Below are 20,268 nucleotides of genomic sequence, written 5' to 3'. Positions count from 1 at the left end.
CAACACGTATATTATATGCATAATATCTGGTCTGAGTGTCATGGAGGTAATATGTCAATAAAACTTTCCTTGTCTGTATTTTGAAACTAATTACTTCTTTACACCTGCCTAAATTGTAATAATTAATTTTAAAATGTTTTAACATTTGCTTATATTGGAAATTTACTTGCATATTGCATATTCTCTTTAAAAGATTTTTTTCTCTCTATTTTTAGTAACAATGACCTAAGCAGATTGACAGGTGGACACAAACAACTTAATGGACAGGCAGATTGACAGGTGGACAGAAAAAATGAACAACTTAATGGACAGGCAGATTGACAGGTGGACAGAAAGCATGAACAACTTAATGGACAGGCAGATTGACAGGTGGACAGAAGGCATGAACAACTTAATGAACAGGCAGATTGACAGGTGGACACAAACTTTTTACTTAATGGACAGGCAGATTGACAGGTGGACAGAAAAAATGAACAACTTAATGGACAGGCAGATTGACAGGTGGACAGAAAGCATGAACAACTTAATGAACAGGCAGATTGACAGGTGGACACAAACAACTTAATGGACAGGCAGATTGACAGGTGGACAGAAAAAATGAACAACTTAATGGACAGGCAGATTGACAGGTGGACAGAAAGCATGAACAACTTAATGGACAGGCAGATTGACAGGTGGACAGAAAGCATGAACAACTTAATGGACAGGCAGATTGACAGGTGGACAGAAAGCATGAACAACTTAATGAACAGGCAGATTGACAGGTGGACAGAAAGCATGAACAACTTAATGGACAGGCAGATTGACAGGTGGACAGAAAGCATGAACAACTTAATGAACAGGCAGATTGACAGGTGGACAGAAAGCATGAACAACTTAATGGACAGGCAGATTGACAGGTGGACAGAAAGCATGAACAACTTAAAGAACTAAATTGTCTCCAGCAAATTTTGCGATTTTATTGGTCTATGTAAGTATCATACAGTAATATAAATGCCTTTCTCTAATTCTTTGGCGATTAAATTCTGGACCCATTGTATAAACAAAATTCAATGTGTGGTTGCTGATGATCTCCGAAGATGAATTGTGGAGTTTTAAAGGGTCATAACCTTTATCAGCTGGTCACTGGATAAATGGAAACTGTGTTAGGTGTTAGTGAAATTGACATCTTTGGGGAATGTGGAAGGCACTCGAAGGGGAAATTCTTTTATCAAAAATTTGTAAGGGTTCCGCGGAACCCAGTGTCTCGCCTACTTTTGCTGTTAATCACACACTCATCAAAAATGATGAAAAAAATCAATAAAATTATTCCTCTCGATACATAATCTTTTGATTTTCAGAAGCTTCTGTCCAAGTTTGGTAAAAATCCAGGCTAGTTTAAGAATCTTAAAAATGTTTTAAATACTTTTGCAGACTGTATGTAATGTTAACTGAAAGAAAAACTAAGTCCATTTGTAAGTAAAATACAGGAAAAATGGAATTTTATTTTTACAAAATTTACTTCTCAGGATACTATCTCCTGATCATAAACATGCTTCTGGCCAAGTTTTGTACATTTCCAGGATAGTTTAAGAAAGTTATTAAAATTTTAAAAACTTTAACCACAGAGTGAATGTAATGTTTCCTGGCAGAAAAAACTAAGTCCATTTATAAGTAAAATACGAAAAAAAAGGAATTTTATTTTTACAAAATTTTCTTCTGGATACTATCTTATGAACATAAACAAGCTTCTGTCCAAGTTTCGTACAATTCAAGGATAGTTTAAGAAAGTTATTAAAATTTCAAAAACTTTAACCACAGAGTGAATATTTGTGGACGCCGCCGACGCCGACGGAATGTAGGATCGCTAGGTCTCGCTTTTTCGACTAAAGTCGAAGGCTCGACAAAAATGAAAATCTATTTGATAATCATCAGAGAAACAGATTCTTACATAGTTACTCTTGGATTATCTGATTTATTCAATCTTGATAGTTAGATTATGAATTTTAAAGTCCTCACCAAGGCTCGGACCTTAAAATTCTATAATTTAACTATCTTGATTGGACAAATCAGATAATCCACTGGTACCAATGTAAGTATTTATAAGATTTTTGATAGCATGGATTAAATTACAGATTTAATGAAAAATATTTGAAATAGTGATTATCTTTTATAATTTATTTCTATTCAAATCCAACTTGATGTTGCAATTTAACCTTCTATACCGGCTCTTATAATAAAGCACTACATAGACATTTGGGAGTTGACTTAACTTAAAAGAAGTGGCCAATATACCTCTTAGCATGAAAATTAATTTCCACAAACTTAAATGAATTGCAGTTATCTATGAATGCAATAACATTATTTCTGTATGACCTAATTTTACAGTAATTTTGTCATACCAAACACTTTTAACAGGCAAAATTTGGTCTAACTCACTGAGAAAATAAAATGAAAGGATGTATGCAAAGCACAAATAATCCATGCATACTGAAGACGTAAAAATTGAGATTTTTCTTTAGAGAAAGAAAACTAGCTGCATTACAAGAGGATGATGATGAATGACTAACTAACGTCCAGCAGCAAATAAATATGCATATTCAGGACGAGAACATGTTAATTTTACATGAATATTTGAACCTTGCTTTGTACTAGACCGACATGCTGAGCCAGATTTTTTTTAAATGCTAGTTCACAAGGAAATAGTCAAAAGGAAGAAATATCACCATTCTCCGACATATTATTCTGACTCCCAGCCTACCAGTCTTTGTTCTTATTCGATTTCGGCTGCTTTGAAAAGTTGTCAACAAAAAGTGAGACAAAATGGCAACGACGTTAAAAAAAAAAGAAAACAACAAGTTTAAAATTATAATTCACCTTGATAAACAATTATTTCATCAACACAATTAACACCATTTATTAACGAATTTATACTTCTTATTTTGGATACATCTTTGGTAAAATCTGGCACGGATTACTCGAGAAAAATGCGTTTCATCTGAGATAGTAAATGAGGCGTAAAAAGGCGTCATTATGGAGTAAAGGGGGTGGCGTCAAAAGGCGTCATTATGGAGGAAAGGGTTAACGTTGTGTGCTTAGCAGAGAAGCAGCAAATACCAATTTTAAAGTCTTTGGTTCGAACCAAGGACCTCCCGCACTCGAGGCGAAAATGCTACCATGAGACCACCGAGGCGGTCTGCATATACAAGAGCCATCTTCCCTAGCAAAGAGGAGGTGGCTGATTCCTAACCATTGTCATGAAGATGTAACTAGGGCTAGACAGTTTCAATTGAAATCTCTTCATACCAGCAACTTTATACATTTATATATAAATACTCATACCTTTCAATCATGAACCTTTTAACTTCATTGTCTAAACAAATTTTATTCAATAATTGATATATATATTTTCAATAATAAATAGAAGTTTAAAATTTATCTTTAACATACTTTAAAGAATATTTTTTAATGTTAATTCACTGAGAGGTTAAACTTTCATTGTTTTAACAGAAAAGTTTCTAATTTCCTTTTTGTTTATGAATTGTCGCAGTTTAATTTGGTTCATTCATTTGGAAAATGTGTCATGAGAGATTAATTAAGACATGAAACTATATATATATATATTTGCTTTGAGAGTACATCTACTAATTCTAGGAAAAAAACATTTTTGGAAAGATCACATATTGCTTATATTCTAATTATACTTATAATCAAGAATTTCAGAAAATGGGATTTTCCTTTTAAATAATTAATACGTCATTCTTTATAACTGTGCAACATAATGAAATTTAAACTAATTTAAAGAACTTTTGACTGGTAACAATTCTTTATCTAGGGAGGTTTACTCATATACCGAATATTCTTTTAAACCCAATCAGCCCTCCTTCCCTTAGTAGCCATGATTACAACAGAACATCCCTTAATATATCCCATATATTTGGCCTTCCTTTCTGTTTTAATACTACTTCCCCATAAAAGAACAAATGGTCCTTCCAGATGTTTCTATTTATAAAGATTAAACTTAGCAAAAAAATGCCATCCAATTTTCCATCAGGGGTTAAAGATGCCATCAAATTTTCCATCAAAAGAATACTGACGGAAATAATATTCCTAATTTCCATCATCCTTTGATGGATTTTTTTGGTTTTGGATGGAATTCCATCAAGTACCATCAAACTTCCATCAATTGTCCATCAAGTGTTGATGGAAAATGAAGAAATTGATGGAAGATCTAGGGATGTGCGAGCACCTGGAGACAAAAATGGAAAACAAGAAGCCAAAAACAGCTGTACAGATTTTTAAAACAGACCTCTGTTGATAAATCAACATGACTTGTAAATAAGACAGCTTCAATGGAATTCTATTAACCATATAAAAACCTGTATTTAATGTGTACCCACATCAATATTAATTTATAATCTTAACCAATATTGTAATTCAATTATAAATGTATACATAATTTTAATGATGCCAAAAATTATTAAATTATCTCCAACAGATTTTTAAGGATATTTTTTTGTTGTTTATTAACTAAAAGGTTAATTCTAATTGTAATATGTTCTTAGAATATTGCATGTTATATTTATAGATATGTATTATTTTTTTCTTAAAATAATGCATGTTAAATATTTAATATTAATTTTTTGAAAATGAGCAAGTTAATTAACATACCCGGCATAATTAGAATTCAATTGTCATTGTCATAATTTGTTTAAATTTGCAATCATATAGAAGTTTGACATTATTACGTCACCTTCCCTTTTAAATATATATATATAAATATATGACGTGAAAGACCATTCCAAGTGATCTGGGAACGTACATTCATACACATTCATAAATTATATTCAGCTGAGGTAAAAACAAAATTAAAGGTATGGATAATATTTATGTTTAAAAAAAAAAATTAAAAGTGATATACCACACAAAATGCGTAAAGCTCAAAACACTTTTACTTTTAAGCAAAGTATCAAGAAGTACCTAACACAGTCCTGATAAGATAATCCGTGCACAGTTTTCTACAATGTATTTGTATATTTTTTATTTTTATTTGATTTTTTGACTACTACATGTACATCTTAAACCCTCAGGGGTTTCTTTATTTTCCCTCTTAACTGGTACTTTTTCCATTTGTAGATCATGTTACTTTTAAATATATTTCATGAATACCTTATATATTAAAATTCTGAAATCAGGCAGTATTTGCCAGTAGCATAGGAAGGTAAAAGTATCAAGTACTGTCTCCTTATCAATTGATGGACCCCCTTTATCTTTTTCTATAATATAATGACCCCAGGTGTTTGGGTACATTGGACATGGATATTGTATTTACCATTGTTTGTACATATTTTTTGGGTTTCTTCCCACCCACCCTTCCGACCAGTGTAATAATACTCCTTGTAGGACTGTTTCTCTAACGTTTTCATAAAAAAACTGGTAAAAAATAGGAAGAAATCTACTTTAAAGAGCAATATAACATCATTGAGAGAAAACTCATTTTCATTGTGTACATATCTATCATTAGGCCAACTAAAATTAATTAGTAGATTTTCATCCAAATTTTTGAAAAACATGGGGCGGGTGGGAGGATTTTATTTTTTAAATTTTATTTCATATTAAACCCTTGTCACAAGTTCTTCATACCTCAGGGGATATGCTAGTGGAAATTTAACAAGCTTGTATAATGTATATACATGTTGTATAAGGAATCTGACACTATTTTTTAAACTCTTAAATAAAAATCCCTGATTGGCAACCATTGTTATACATGTAATTGCCGCTTTAGAAACCTATTTATAGTATACATCAAAGGGAAGAGAAATGCTCTCTTCAGTTGGACTAGACCTGTACACTAAATTTATTTTGCTTTTTAAGCAATGGTTTGTAGTCCACATAAAATCAATAAAATGTATTGGTACAATTGTATGCAACACAAGTATTATGAGTACAAAATAAAATGTAAACTCAGTGTGGAAAGTAATTATGTGATGTAAAACATGAACTTAACCAAAAAGTAGTTTTTAATGACTAAACTGAGGGTATTGGGACAGTTACAGCTGGTATTTGCTGTTTGTCAACAAAAACAACAGCCATGGGTAAATATAAGGGAATTAAAATGCGTGTTTGTCGACTTTTTTTCTCAATATACGGTCATAAATCAAACAAATTCGTGCTTGTGTCAATTTCTTTAATCCAGTCATGTTTTTTGTACCAATTTGTTCTACGATTCTTGCGCTTTGGATATCATTTACAGTCCAAATTTCCTGACACAAAGTCATCGTATAAATAAAGAAAAAACACGGTTTTCGATTCACTTGTGACTCCCGCAATTTGCGTTAATAAATGACAAGGCGTTTTACTCGTTACTCGAATATTTCATGCCCTTCTCGTTATCAATCTCTATTCTCGGTAGATGTTGTCATAATAGAGCAGCAGAATATGTCGACTCAATCATATCGTTATTAGATTACTCGGAGAATTACAAAAACGAAATTTGAAACAGGAAGTGTTGAATGAAACGAAATTATCGATGGTTCCTGGTAACTGACATGATAAGATCCGGAAATCATTTTTTGTTAAATAAAAAAAATCGGGACGGGACGATTTCAGAGGGGCGGGCGGGGATGAAAATCTAGCAATTAATTTTAATTGGCCTTATGTACAGGCATTCAAAAGTCTTACATTCATGTAATATTTGTTGCTGACAATAAAGCAAAAAATCCATTATCAAACTCATAAGACTTTAGCAAATTGGCATCTAGTGAAGATAAAAAAAAATAGCCTGTTTTAATCTTTGCATAAAATGTGATATTGAAGTTGCTTTTGGATTTAGTGTACCTATTTTTATCAGATGTAGATCATGGTAATTCTTACATTTCGAAAGTCAACAAGAATGTGTCCAAAGTACACGAATGCCCCACTCGCACTATCATTTTCCATGTTCAATGGACCGTGAAATTGGATAAAAAATATAATAAGGCATAAAAAATTAGAAAGATAATATCATAGGGAACATGTGTACTAAGTTTCAAGTTGATTGGACTTCAACTTCATCAAAAACTACCTTGACCAAAAACTTTAACCTGAAACATGCACTTTCATTTTCTATGTTCAGTGGACCGTGAAATTGGGGTCAAAAGTTTAATTTGGCTTTAAAATTAGAAAGATCATATCATAAGGAACATGTGTACTAAGTTTCAAGTTGATTGGACTTCAACTTCATCAAAAACTACCTTGACCAAAAACTTTAACCTGAAGCAGGACAGACGGACGAACGAACAGACGAACGAACGGACAGACAGACAGACAGACAGACGGACGAACGGACGCACAGACCAGAAAACATAATGCCCCTCTACTATCTTAGGTGGGGCGTAAAAATGGTTTGCAAGAGTTTTATTGCTTGTGGAAGAAATGGAAGGAGATTAAAGGATGATAATATTTCAATACCTCATGCAGTTAATTTCTTGGGGTTAATTAAAAAAGGAAAATTTAGAATGACTCTTACAAAAAGGGTTGCACTTAGGTTCCCAGATATTTAAGAACTAATAAGTAAATTTCAATCTATAGGAAACCTGCACAACATACACTGTTTCTGAAAGATAACAACAATTTGTCAGCCTCTCTACAAGATGCAAGCAAGAAAGATTCTTTCAAGTATAGCAAGAGGTATTCACAGGTCTCCTAGGGTTCTTTTTGAATACCAAAAACGAAGGATAGCTGATTCAAAAGTAAGTTTAATGATTATCCCTCAGTGGCGGATCCAGAACTTTTCATAAGGGGGGCCCTCTGGTTGACGCTCTAGTCATGCTTCAGTGATTCTATATATAATCAACCAAATTTTTCCCACAAATACCACATAACAACTGTGACATCTACCTTCAAAACACAAATGACTTTAAAAGAATAGTTATTACGAAATTTTTGACAACTCCTGACTAAAATCTGAATTGAACAGATACAATCATTGATGGACTATCTATCCATATACTCATTAATTACACCATTTCTCTTCAAAGGGAAATAACTCAAAATAAAAATAAATCATATAATAAGTACCACCTTTAGACTATCTATCCTTATACATTTTTCGCTACTGAAAGGTCTACAACTCAACAACGAGAATAGTTAAAATTGTGAAAATTGAACTTGACCTTCATTTAGTCAGAGGAAACAGCATATATCTTATAAATCTGAAAAGATTTCATAAAAGTTATCATTGGAAATCATAATACCATGTACATCTTACTTTATTTTGGTATGTATTCACCAATGCAGTTATTATTTTTACAGAGAAGCAATTCACACAAGCTACAGCATTTTGTGTCATCTCCAATGGATATGCAGAGTGTCACTAATGTTCCAGGCATTGGTCCTACATATGCTGGAAGACTAGCCCATAATGGTATTACCCATGTATGTAAGTTTGTACATTTAACATTAAGGGGGTACCCAACACTTTGACTAAAATTGATTTGGCTGGTTCAATTTTCATAAAGTTTTGACAAAATATACACTTTGACCTGTTTACAAAAATATGAAAATTTCTAGAAATTTGAACTGCACAATTTACAGGAATAATTTGGTAGGCTATATAGCAATTTGACCAACCCTCAATTTGAACGTTGAAAAGCTTGATTTCTTTTTATAAGGCCAATTAAAATTAATTGCTAGATTTTCATCCCCGCCCGCCCCTCTGAAATCGTCCCGCCCCGATTTTTTTTATTTAACAAAAATACGATTTCCGGATTTTATCATGTCCGTTACCAGGAACCATCGATAATTTCGTTTCATTCAACACTTCCTGTTTCAAATTTCGTTTTTGTATTTCTCCGAGTAATCTAATAACGATATGATTGAGTCGACATATTCTGCTGCTCTATTATGACAACATCTACCGAGAATAGAGATTGATAACGAGAAGGGCATGAAATATTCGAGTAACGATTATAACGCCTTGTCATTTAACGCAAATTGCGGTAGTCACAAGTGAATCGAAAACCATGTTTTTTCTTTATTTATACGATGACTTTGTGTCAGGAAATTTGGACTGTAAATGATATCCAAAGCGCAAGAATCGTAGAACAAATTGGTACAAAAAACATGACTGGATTAAAGAAATTGACACAAGCACGAATTTGTTTGATTTATGACCGTATATTGAGAAAAAAAGTCGACAAACACGCATTTTAATTCCCTTATATTTACCCATGGCTGTTGTTTTTGTTGACAAACAGCAAACACCCTCTGTAACTGTCCTAATACCCTCAATTTAGTCATTAAAAAACTACTTTTTGGTTAAGCTCATGTTTTACATCACATAATTACTTTCCACACTGAGTTTACATTTTATTTTGTACTCATAATACTTGTGTTGCATACAATTGTACCAATACATTTTATTGATTTTATGTGGACTACAAACCATTGCTTAGAAAGCAAAATAAATTTGGTGTAGGTCTAGTCCAACTGAAGAGAGCATTTCTCTTCCCTTTGATGTATACTATAAATAGGTTTCTAAAGTGGCAATTACATGTATAACAGTGGTTGCCAATCAGGGATTTTTATTTAAGAGTTTAAAAAATAGTGTCAGATTCCTTATACAACATGTATATACATTATACAAGCTTGTTTTCCACTTGCATATACCCCGCGGTATGAAGAACTTGTGACAAGGGTTTCATATGAAATAAAATTCAAAAAATAAAATCCTCCCACCCGCCCCATGTTTTTCAAAAATTTGGATGAAAATCTACTAATTAATTTTAGTTGGCCTAATAGTATGTGATTAAAACGTTCAGCTGATATTTAAGAGTTAACTCCCTTAGGTGTTCTGTACCCCCTTAAATAACAATCATTGGTTACCTTTCTTCATGTACTTAAATAATAAACCATAAAAGATTTTTGGCAAATTTATGTAACAGTATACCAGATGGTCTAGATCTGGCAGGGGGAGGGGGTCTTTAGTTTCTTTATTGTAATTTTTTATACCATTTTTCTCTAGTTGTTATTTATTTTGCCCATTATATATTCTCTATTATTTATTTTTTATGCCCCTTAATATTCAAATAGTCACTTTTTGCCCATTAATCTATTCTGTAAACCCCAACCCCAACCCTCATATCAAACAGAATTTAAGTCCATAACGGGAAAACTTGCTGTAAAATTCAAATTACAAAGTTGTAAAATTTCACAGATTTACAATAATGTCCAGTCTAATTATCTCCACTTGAATTAAAACCATTTGTGCAAAAGTCATCTGCACTTCAAAAACATTACAGTTTATTAGTATGACATAATGTAGATGTGGTATGTTTGCAAATGAGACCAAAAGAGACAAAGAGGTCAACTGTGAATAACTACAGGTTGAAATGGCCACTAACAATGATATAACTAGTACAGCAGATTCATTTTTTAGGCAAAAGTTGTACTCCTTACTGAGTTTATATCTAGGAGAATATAATAAAAAGTTTAAAACAAGTTCACTATACAAATCCTTGATTAAATCAAAACACATGTGAACACTGTACAGTAATTTTTAAGATTGCTTCCATCTAGCAATATTGCAAATTTAAAATGAAACATTGAATTGTATTTCTGGCTAAGTAAATTATTTTGAATTGGAGTTATCTGTCTTTGTTCATGATTGTACATTTATTATTAAACATAATAAATTTTACAACAAATTCATAAGCCATGCATTATACTATTCTAAATAAAAAAAGTTTTCTTGACTAATATGTTAATTCAACTTGAAAATTTGAGTATTAGTAAAAAGCAGAAATTAAGACTTTAACAGTGCTTAATGAAAAATGACAAAAACATCTTTATAGGGTAAGCTATTATTAAGACTAAAATGTAGGGTAACTTGAACCACACAATATTTTTATTTGGCCTGTGCATTTATTATTGCGATTTTTCAAGAATGAACAAAAATGTGAATTTAATTAATGCCATTTTGGGAAAAGCTACATGTACTATAATTTATATGTAAAACAAGAACCTGTCAGAGAGACAGCAAACCGGATTTTCCTGTCGGACATTAACTCAAAAAAGCTTCAACCAATTTGCATACAACTTTGGTGAATTGTTTATATATATTGACTTGAACTCCTTTTGTTTTTTATAAATTTTAGATTTTACGTTTCCGAGTTATGGTACACAATTTTTAAATCTTTCAAGAACCGTAACTCATTTTTTTAATCTTTCAAGAACCATAACTCCTGATCGGTAAAAGTGAAAATGGTGAATATCAAACTTGACGTCCATTTTGTTGTCAGTAACAACATATAAAAATTCTAAAAGCTTTGGTTGAACAGTTCATGAGGAAATGCACAGACAACATTTGTCTACTGCCTGCCCGACCGCCCGCTGTACATCCCCAAGTAAATAACCGATATCCTGTCGAAAATCTGGTTAAATATGTAAGATATCAGAACGTGAATTCTTATAACTGCGATACTCAAGGAGACAAAATTCCATGAATGTATTTGTTTATTTCAATTTCAGCCAAGCCAAATGTATGTGATATATGTACAATGTCAAAGAAACCAAGCACAGTTTGTTAATCGGCTTAATCAGCTGACTGGAGGACATCAAAACCATATGATCTTTACATACAATGGTTTGAATGAATGGCACAAACAGAGAGTTCTCTGATACATTTACCTAAAAAGTTTATCAAAGATATTATTATTTAAATTGTTTTTACTTTATGTATATCTTTTGCTATTATTTACATAACTGTTTTATAATGTTCAAAATCTTACTCCGATAATTTATTGTGTATAAAAAATAATGCATGAATGCATTTATGTTGTACTAATGTTTTAAGACTAATATAAAATTGAGAAAGGAAATGGTGAATATGTCAAAGCGACAACCACCCGACCATAGAGCAAACAACAGCCGAAGGCAACCAATGGGTCTTCAATGTAGCGAGAATTCCCGCACCCGTAGGTGTCCTTCAGCTGGCCCCTAAAATATGCATAATAGTACAGTGATAATGGACGTCATACTAAACTCCGAATTATACACAAGAAACTAAAATTTAAAATCATACAAGACTAACAAAGGCCAGAGGCTCCTGACTTGGGACAGGCGCAAAATTGCGGCGGGGTTAAACATGTTTATGAGATCTCAACCCTCCCCCTATACCTCTAGCCAATGTAGAAAAGTAAAAGAATAACAATACGCACATTAAAATTCAGTTCAAGAGAAGTCCGAGTCTGATGTCAAAAGATGTAACAAAAGAAAATAAATAAAATGACAATAATACATAAATAACAACAGACTACTAGCAGTTAACTGACATGCCAGCTCCAGACCTCAATTAAACTGATTGAAAGATTATGTCTTCATCATATGAATATCAGGTACAATCCCTCCCGTTAGGGGTTTAGTATCATACTATCATAAAATATATGAGAAGAACATATAGAATTTTTTTCAATAATGAATATGTGTGTGCATTTTTATGATAGATTGATTGATTTATTGGCTATACCCCCACTTTCAGTTCTATTGGCTATTTAGTGAGAACCACATCTTTGACAGGAAAACTGACAATCCTGTTATAATTACGACTGGAGTGCAGACTTCAAAATCACAACCTCTGGCCTGAGTGTTGAGAGGCTAGTGATACAGTAGTTGATCTACTTATAATTGAGAATGGAAATGGGGAATGTGTCAAAGAGACAACAACCCGACCATAGAACAGACAACAGCAGAAGGTCACCAACAGGTCTTCAATGCAGCGAGAAATTCCCGCACCCGGAGGCGTCCTTCAGCTGGCCCCTAAACAAATATCTATACTGGTTCAGTGATAATGGACGTCATACTAAACTCCGAATTATACACAAGAAATTAAAATTAAAAATCATACAAGACAAACAAAGGCCGGAGGCTCCTGAATTGGAACAGGCGCAAAAATGTGGCGTGTTAAACATGTTTTTTGAGATCTCAACCCTCCCCCTATACCTCTAGCAAATGTAGAAAAGTAAACGCATAACAATACGCACAGTAAAATTCAGTTCAAGAGAAGTCTGAGTCCGATGTCAGAAGAGTCCACTTGGACACCAAGGCCCTCAATATTTATGAAAATCATTATAGACCTAAATGTTGTTAGTTTTTAATCTGGTTTAAAAAGATTTATTTACATTATGATGGAATTACCATTGTTTAAGTTCTACATGTATAATATCTATATATCTGGGGGAAAAAAAATTTGCATAAAAAGACAATATAACCTCATGGTTGTACACTTTTTATAATCTATTTATAAGCATAGGCCCTTAAATTATAGCTTGCTGTTCGGTGTGAGCTAAGGCTTCGTGTTGAAGACCGTACTTTGACCTATAATGGTTTACTTTTACAAATTGTGACTTGAATGGAGAGTTGTCTCATTGGCACTCATACCACATCTTCTTATATCTATACGCAGGAATCCAACTAGAATGAACACAGAATGTAAAATTATTAGACGTTTTAGAAAAATTTTATTCAGTTTTTACAGGACTTTTATATTTTCTTACAACATGCAATAACCAAAGGGAGAGAATGTGTATTACTAAATGTAAACACCAGTTTATAATTATTCCTTAAATTGGTTTTGTTTAAGAATTTCCTTCTTAAAATTTTTTAACATAAATACCCAAAATTTGACATTTTTTTTCAATCTTAACTCATGTCATTTGTACAATTTTGAATTTGAAACTTTTGTTTATTTTCTTTTCTTTTTAAATTAAGTTTATTTTATGATTTAGTATTTATGGATTTTATTTCATTTAATCATTGTAAAGAGAATTGTTTTACTTTGGATTATATATTTTTAACTTTATTTGTTGTACCATTAATTAGGATAATTATTTTCATTATCGGGTATTGTTTAAAAATTTATTTGTTATTAATTTATTATCATTCAATTAAATTGTTATTGTTGATTAAATTATGAAAAAACAATACTTGTGTTTTCCTATGCTTGTCAGAATATTAGGTTTAGCAATAAACTGACCCCCTGTCTCTTACAAGTTAGCTCCCTCTTATCTAGCATATACTTTTTCTGGACCTTGGAGACGTATCCTCATGCATGCATTTATGAAATTTGTCATTTGTAAGTAGCTACTGTAAATTCAGAAATTATTACATGCATTTATATAATTGCAATTTTGTCATTTTAGACTAAAATGCGACTTAAATATTGGTGTTATTAAAAAAATCCTGTTTAATTTATATAAAACAAGAATGTGTCCATAGTACACGGATGCCCCACTCGCACTATCATTTTCTATGTTCAGTGGACCGTGAAATTGGGGTCAAAATTATAATTTGGAATTATAATTAGAAAGATCATATCATAGGGAACATGTGTACTAAGTTTCAAGTTGATGTAACTTTAACTTCATCAAAAACTACCTTGACCAAAAACTTTAACCTGAACTTTGCACTATCATTTTCTATGTTCAGTGGACCATGAAATTGGGGTCAAAACTATAATTTGGCATTAAAATTAGAAAGATCATATCATGGGGAACATGTGTACTAAGTTTCAAGTTGTTGGACTTCAACTTCTTCAAAAACTACCTTGACCAAAAACTTTAACCTGAAGCGAACGGACGGACGAACGGACGCACAGACCAGAAAACATAATGCCCCTCTACTATCGTAGGTGGGGCATAAAAATTCAAAATGTGGCTTAAAATTATTGAGAATATTAACCCTGTCGCATTTTTCCCTAAAATAAAAACATCGCAATAATTACTGAATTTATAATCTTTTCAGAATCTTAAATTACATACATGGACAGGGGCAGATCCAGCCATTTTAAAAAGGGGGGGGTTCCTAACCCAGGACAAAAGGGGGGGGGGGTTCCAACTACATGTCCCCATTCAAATGCATTGATCATCCCAAAAAAAAGAGGGTTCTTAAGTGGCTGTCAGTTTTTGAATTGTGAAGGAAGCCAGAGTGCCAGAGACACAATCAGACCTGCTGCAGGAAGTTGACAATTCTAATGAATTACGATTGGAGTAAAATGCATCTGACACATGCAGAATTCATTCATTCAAACTCATAACCTCTGAGTTTTGACAGGCTAATGATACAGAAGTTGGACTACTGACCACACGTCCACTGAGGTACCAAAGTTAGAATTGAAAGAAAAGACTTGTTTAACTCATCCTGACATGTGTGTTAATGAATGGATTGAATTGATATTGAATTATTGAGAGAACAACTTTTTTATTTATTTTTTATTTTTCTATACTAATGAAAATGGAACTACAAGATAAAATAAACAGCTGCGCCATGAGCGCATGATACGCCCAACGTCTTATGTGGAAGTTTTATGCAATAATCATAATTAGTTTCTGAGGAAGTTTTAAGCAATAACCATTTATTGTTTTTGAGACACGGCGGGACATGTGAAACCCCCCACCCTGTTTTTTTTTTACAAATATCACTAAAATAAAATTTTGAATCAAACCAAAAAGTATACAGATCTTTAAATTAGTATAACAAAGAAGTGTGTACAGTTTCAAGCAATAATCATAAATTGTTTTTGAGATACAGTGCGACATGTAAAAAAAAACCTCCCCTTTTTTTACAAAATACTCAATAACTCAAAAATAAATTTTGAGTCATCACCAAAAAGTATACAGATCTTTAGATTAATATAACAAAGAAGTGTGTAATGTTTTAAGCAATAATCATAAATCGTTTTTGAGATACGGCACGACATGTAAAAAAACCCTCCCCCTTTTTTACAAAATACTCAAAAACTCAATAATGAAATTTTGAATCATCACCAAAAAGTATACAGATATTTAGATTAATATAACTAAGAAGTGTGTAAAGATTTAAGCAATAATCAAGAAATGTTTTTGAGATACGGTGCGACATGTGAAAAAAAACACACCCCTGTTTTAGTTACAAAGTGCTGTAACTCAAAAAGTTTAAATCTTATTTTCACCAAAAAGTATACAGATCATTTGACCATCATAAGAAACAACTATATTAAGTTTCATGAAATTTTGATAAGTCGTTCTCAAGTTACGGTGCGACATGTTTAAGCCGGACAGACGGACAGACAGACAGACAGACGGACGGACAGACAGACGGACGGACGGACACCGGACATTTGTATACCATAATACGTCCCGTCAAAATTTTGACGGGCGTATAAAAATACCTGAATATATATATAGAAAACACTGATAAACTTAATAATATACCTAAGTTTGAACAGGCTAGGGTATACAATTGTATGCACATTAAACCTTTTGTCTTTTTTGTTTTCTTAATAATAGATAATTTGAATAATTAAATGTGGGAGTTAAAACCCTTTTAAAGAGTGAATGTCTGCACATGCTTTTTCACGGGTGTCATTCGGTTTATCGAGAGAAATGATAGTGAAAGAATATCCAACGGCGGTCAAGTATTGAGAGACGATCGTGAAAGTTCTGGTAACGGATCGTGAAAGACATTTAATCGAGAAGACATATGAAAGGTCAGTAAATATTATAATTAAATTAATTATACAGACACATTTACGACAAAATAAAACTGTCTGTCAAAATGGTTCAACATTATGATCATTATGTGAGAATATCCAGTTTCAAAAGTACATAGTTATTACAAAACGACAAAAGGCAGATTGCTTCTCGACATTTCAATGACATAAAAAAATGTAAACAAACACGATTTTTTCACAAATTCGACTAGAGAAACTACTTTTATCAGAATAAGGGTATTGTATTTGAATTAATTAAACGGTTCTCATAGTTATTTTGTATGAATATAATCTGAAATTTGATAAATAAAGAACTATTTACACAAAATTGATTTTTTGGATCGTGAAAGATCACGTACCGCATTTTTGAAGATCGTGAAAAGGATCGTGAAAAATCTGATGCTACGAAGACGTTCAAATTATTCTTCAATTATATGACAATTGATATTTGTTATTGGTATAGAGAAAGGCTAGATAGGTCAACATCCTCAATAGGTTTAAGCATCTCAAATATTAATATTTTCAGAAAATGAAAAGAAAAAGAAATAACAACTACGGCAATAAGAAAAGACAATGGGTGACAAAACGCCGAAAAAAAAAATCCAGTGAAGTTGAGCCAATGGAAGAGGTTGAAGATGCAGATAACGTTACAGAAGCAACACACGAATATACAAATACATTAAAATTATTATTTGGGCATTTGTGAACATGGTGTTTGTAAAATAGATGGATGATTGTAGGATGAAGCTTTTTATTGTCATGTGAAGTACTCACTTATCACGAGTTATAGGATACCCACATTTTGTATATTGCATCCTATAACCTACATGTCCGTCAGACAGGATTCACCTGACCCTGAATTTGCCTCATTTCATGGATGAAGATTCATTTTAGTGGTCAAGTCCGTATCGAGGATTCGTTAAGCTTTAGGATAACTGTCTGTTGTTATGATTGTAAGGTGTACATTTTCGACTTGTGCATTGTTTCAACTAACATTGAACTCATTATCATGCATCATTCGGCAATGTTTGTTTTATGTTGTTTGGCTTTTTGAATATATACCTGTATGCTAAAGCGACAAGGTGTTTCGTGTATGGTGTACATGTCTGTCTGCATGTTTCATTGACCTTGATGACTTCAATTGTGTTTGATTTATTGAATGATTGTAAGATGTCTATGTCTGGCTGTCGGTCAGGGTTCATATACGTTTGACCTTATGATCCGAATTAATTGGCCAAGCATAACTTTTACATGTGTCAGTTTCTAAGGTACTGTAAGGATCGGAACACATTTATTTGGTGTACGGGATATTTGTAGAGATCTGTATGGCATGGTTCATCTGATCTTGACCTTTTTTATGAAACATTGACAATCTTAAGCGCATTTGACACTTCTAGTAAAACCCTTGATATTATAGACGTTCAACAAATATACTATCATAAGTAAAGCAAACAAGACATTACAAAATGTTGGTTATCATTCAATTCCAAATTACACATGAAATGTGCTGTTTTTGCTATGATTTTTTGTTTGATGGATAACACTTAAGGTTAAACGTTGCATATCCATATTATTGGCTAACTAGAGTCGGTCTGCCTGAAGTGCACTAGACTGATTCACAGAGCTGAATCTTGCTCACTTATTTAAACACGTTACTAGAACACACCCGCGAAATCGCGGGCGTATATAGCTTGTGAACTGTTGTAGGATGATTCTTTGTAAAAGATATTATGTATGGATAATTTCACAAAATGTATCAAAATCCCTCTCCCTAAAGTCCGATATTTGTTTCCTTTCTGTTAAATTCAATTATTCTTCTCCTTTGCTACAATGCTTCTTTTGGTAAAAGTCAAATCAAATTAAAAATTTGCACCGTTTCAAACATGAAATAAATGTAACTTCTTATATATGGACCATTATTAGTCTTATAAAATATGCTTCTAGAACAATCCATCGGTGCTTTTTCTTTGAAGAGCCCTATTAACATTCCAATGGTAGGATATGAATCTTGTATAATGACCAAGACCGACTAAGGCTAATTTGAGGGGTGGTCGGAGGGGTCCTGATCCCGAAATCCCGGGCTTAAAACAATGAAATCCCGAGATGCAGAATTGAAAGAAATTCATATCACGAAATCCCGAAATCGAAAAATATATTCCAGGATCCCGTAAGGATCAATCCCCAAATCCCGAGCTTAAAAACACCAAATCCCGACGCCTCGAAAAAGGTCCTGCCTCCCTCTAATCTCTACCTTACTTTCATTTTTGCCAAATCACTTTTTTCCCTTTCAACAATAAATTTGTATGTCCCTTTTATGGGTATTATGTTTCTAGTCTGTGCATCCGTGCGTTCGTTCGTTTGGTCGGTTGTCCGTCCGTTTCTCCCGCTTCAGGTTAAAGTTTGTGATCGAGGTCGACTTTCTATACTAACATAGAAAGTCCCTGACAGAATACAGAGAGTCTCTATATATTAAAGTATTACAATCGCAGTTTACATGTAGATAAACGCGAACAATAATTGTCCTCTCTAAGGAGGTATAATAGTTGTGGTTCTTGCGATCTAAACACCATGATATGAAACACGAAAAATAATTGTCCTCTCTAAAGAGGTATAATAGGTGTGATTCTTGCGATCTAAACACCATGATATAGAGAACGCTCTGAATCGCTTATTTATTTTTCATTTTTGTTATCTATCATACGATTGGTTGTACTTGTGTCACATGTTTTACTTATTTTGATAGATATGCAACTGGTAAGACCCCTTAAACAGTAAACATTTCAAAGAAAACAGTAGACAGAATACAGACAGTCTCTATATTTAAAGTAATATAATCGTAATTTACATGTAGATAAACGCGAAAAAATAATGTCCTCTATAAGGAGGTATAATAGTTGGGGTTCTTGCGATCTAAACACCATGTTATGGAGAACGCTCTAATTGGCTTATTTATTTTTCATTTTTGTAATCTATCGTACGATTGGTTGTATTTGTGCATGTTTCAAACCGGAAGTCTTATCCATGACTAAAATTTAGTCTGATGACGGAATCATATCCGGACTCCTTTTTTGTCGTTTTTCTCCCAAAATAACTCAATCTGAATAATCCTAAGAATGGATGACAAATGCGACTATACATGTTACCTATAGAACACAGAGGCATGATGATTGATTTATTGTGGAAGGAAGAGAAGCGACACACAAAATGAGGTCTTCTCGTTTAATAGTATAGATTAGTTGTTGTTTTTTTTAACTTTCGAGGTGAAGTGTTTAATAGAAAAAAAGATAATAGAATGAAATTCAAAACAGTGTGGCTGTGGCCATTGATTGACACATTAAATTCATCCATTGACTGGGACAATTTACGTGAAGGTTTGTCTGTAACGACCACTGTTCACGACGTACCTACGATAGACAGTTAAACTGTGGGGTCACCAAAGGTTTCTTAACGCCTTTAATTATAAAATAATTCGAAAAATTAATCAGGAATAAACTTTGTTTTGATTTATATAATTGATATAAATCAAAACATCGTGTTATTTCTGATTAATTTTTCGAATTACTTTATTAAGGTGTTGAGAACCTTTGGTGACCCCATAGTTTAAGTGTCTTTAAAAAGTACATAGTGAGCAGTGGTCGTTACATATAAACGTTCACCTAAATTGTCCCAGTCAATGGATGAATTTAATGTGTCAATCAATGGCCACAGTCACACTGTTTTGAATTTCATTCTAGCTGTAATGTTCATCCTTATAAAAATAGTTACAGGCTTCAACCACTTGCAGA

At 32.8% G+C, this 20,268-nt stretch overlaps 1 protein-coding gene and 2 long non-coding RNA genes across 10 annotated transcripts in view; 2 read left to right on the top strand and 1 right to left on the bottom strand.

Moving 5' to 3' along the window:
- LOC143083911 (1-phosphatidylinositol 4,5-bisphosphate phosphodiesterase delta-1-like) overlaps positions 1-20,268 on the bottom strand; it is a 113,047-nt gene that overhangs the window by 53,700 nt on the left and 39,079 nt on the right. The gene's annotated exons all lie outside the window — the stretch shown is intronic.
- LOC143083910 (uncharacterized) lies at positions 568-11,784 on the top strand. Of its 2 annotated transcripts, none has more exons than XR_012980937.1 (4): positions 568-970; positions 7,549-7,709; positions 8,272-8,394; positions 11,488-11,784. It is a non-coding gene; the product is annotated as an uncharacterized LOC143083910 (long non-coding RNA). The 2 variants fall into 2 exon arrangements; XR_012980936.1 differs by having other exon boundaries at positions 8,272-8,398.
- On the top strand, positions 16,347-17,564 carry LOC143082021 (uncharacterized). Its single transcript, XR_012980224.1, has 2 exons — positions 16,347-16,480; positions 17,010-17,564. It is a non-coding gene; the product is annotated as an uncharacterized LOC143082021 (long non-coding RNA).

Source organism: Mytilus galloprovincialis, chromosome 7, assembly GCF_965363235.1.
Source record: "Mytilus galloprovincialis chromosome 7, xbMytGall1.hap1.1, whole genome shotgun sequence".
NCBI classification, from domain to species: domain Eukaryota; kingdom Metazoa; phylum Mollusca; class Bivalvia; order Mytilida; family Mytilidae; genus Mytilus; species Mytilus galloprovincialis.
The sequence above is the reverse complement of the archived record's forward strand: the minus strand, read 5'-3'. Positions and strand labels throughout refer to the sequence as shown.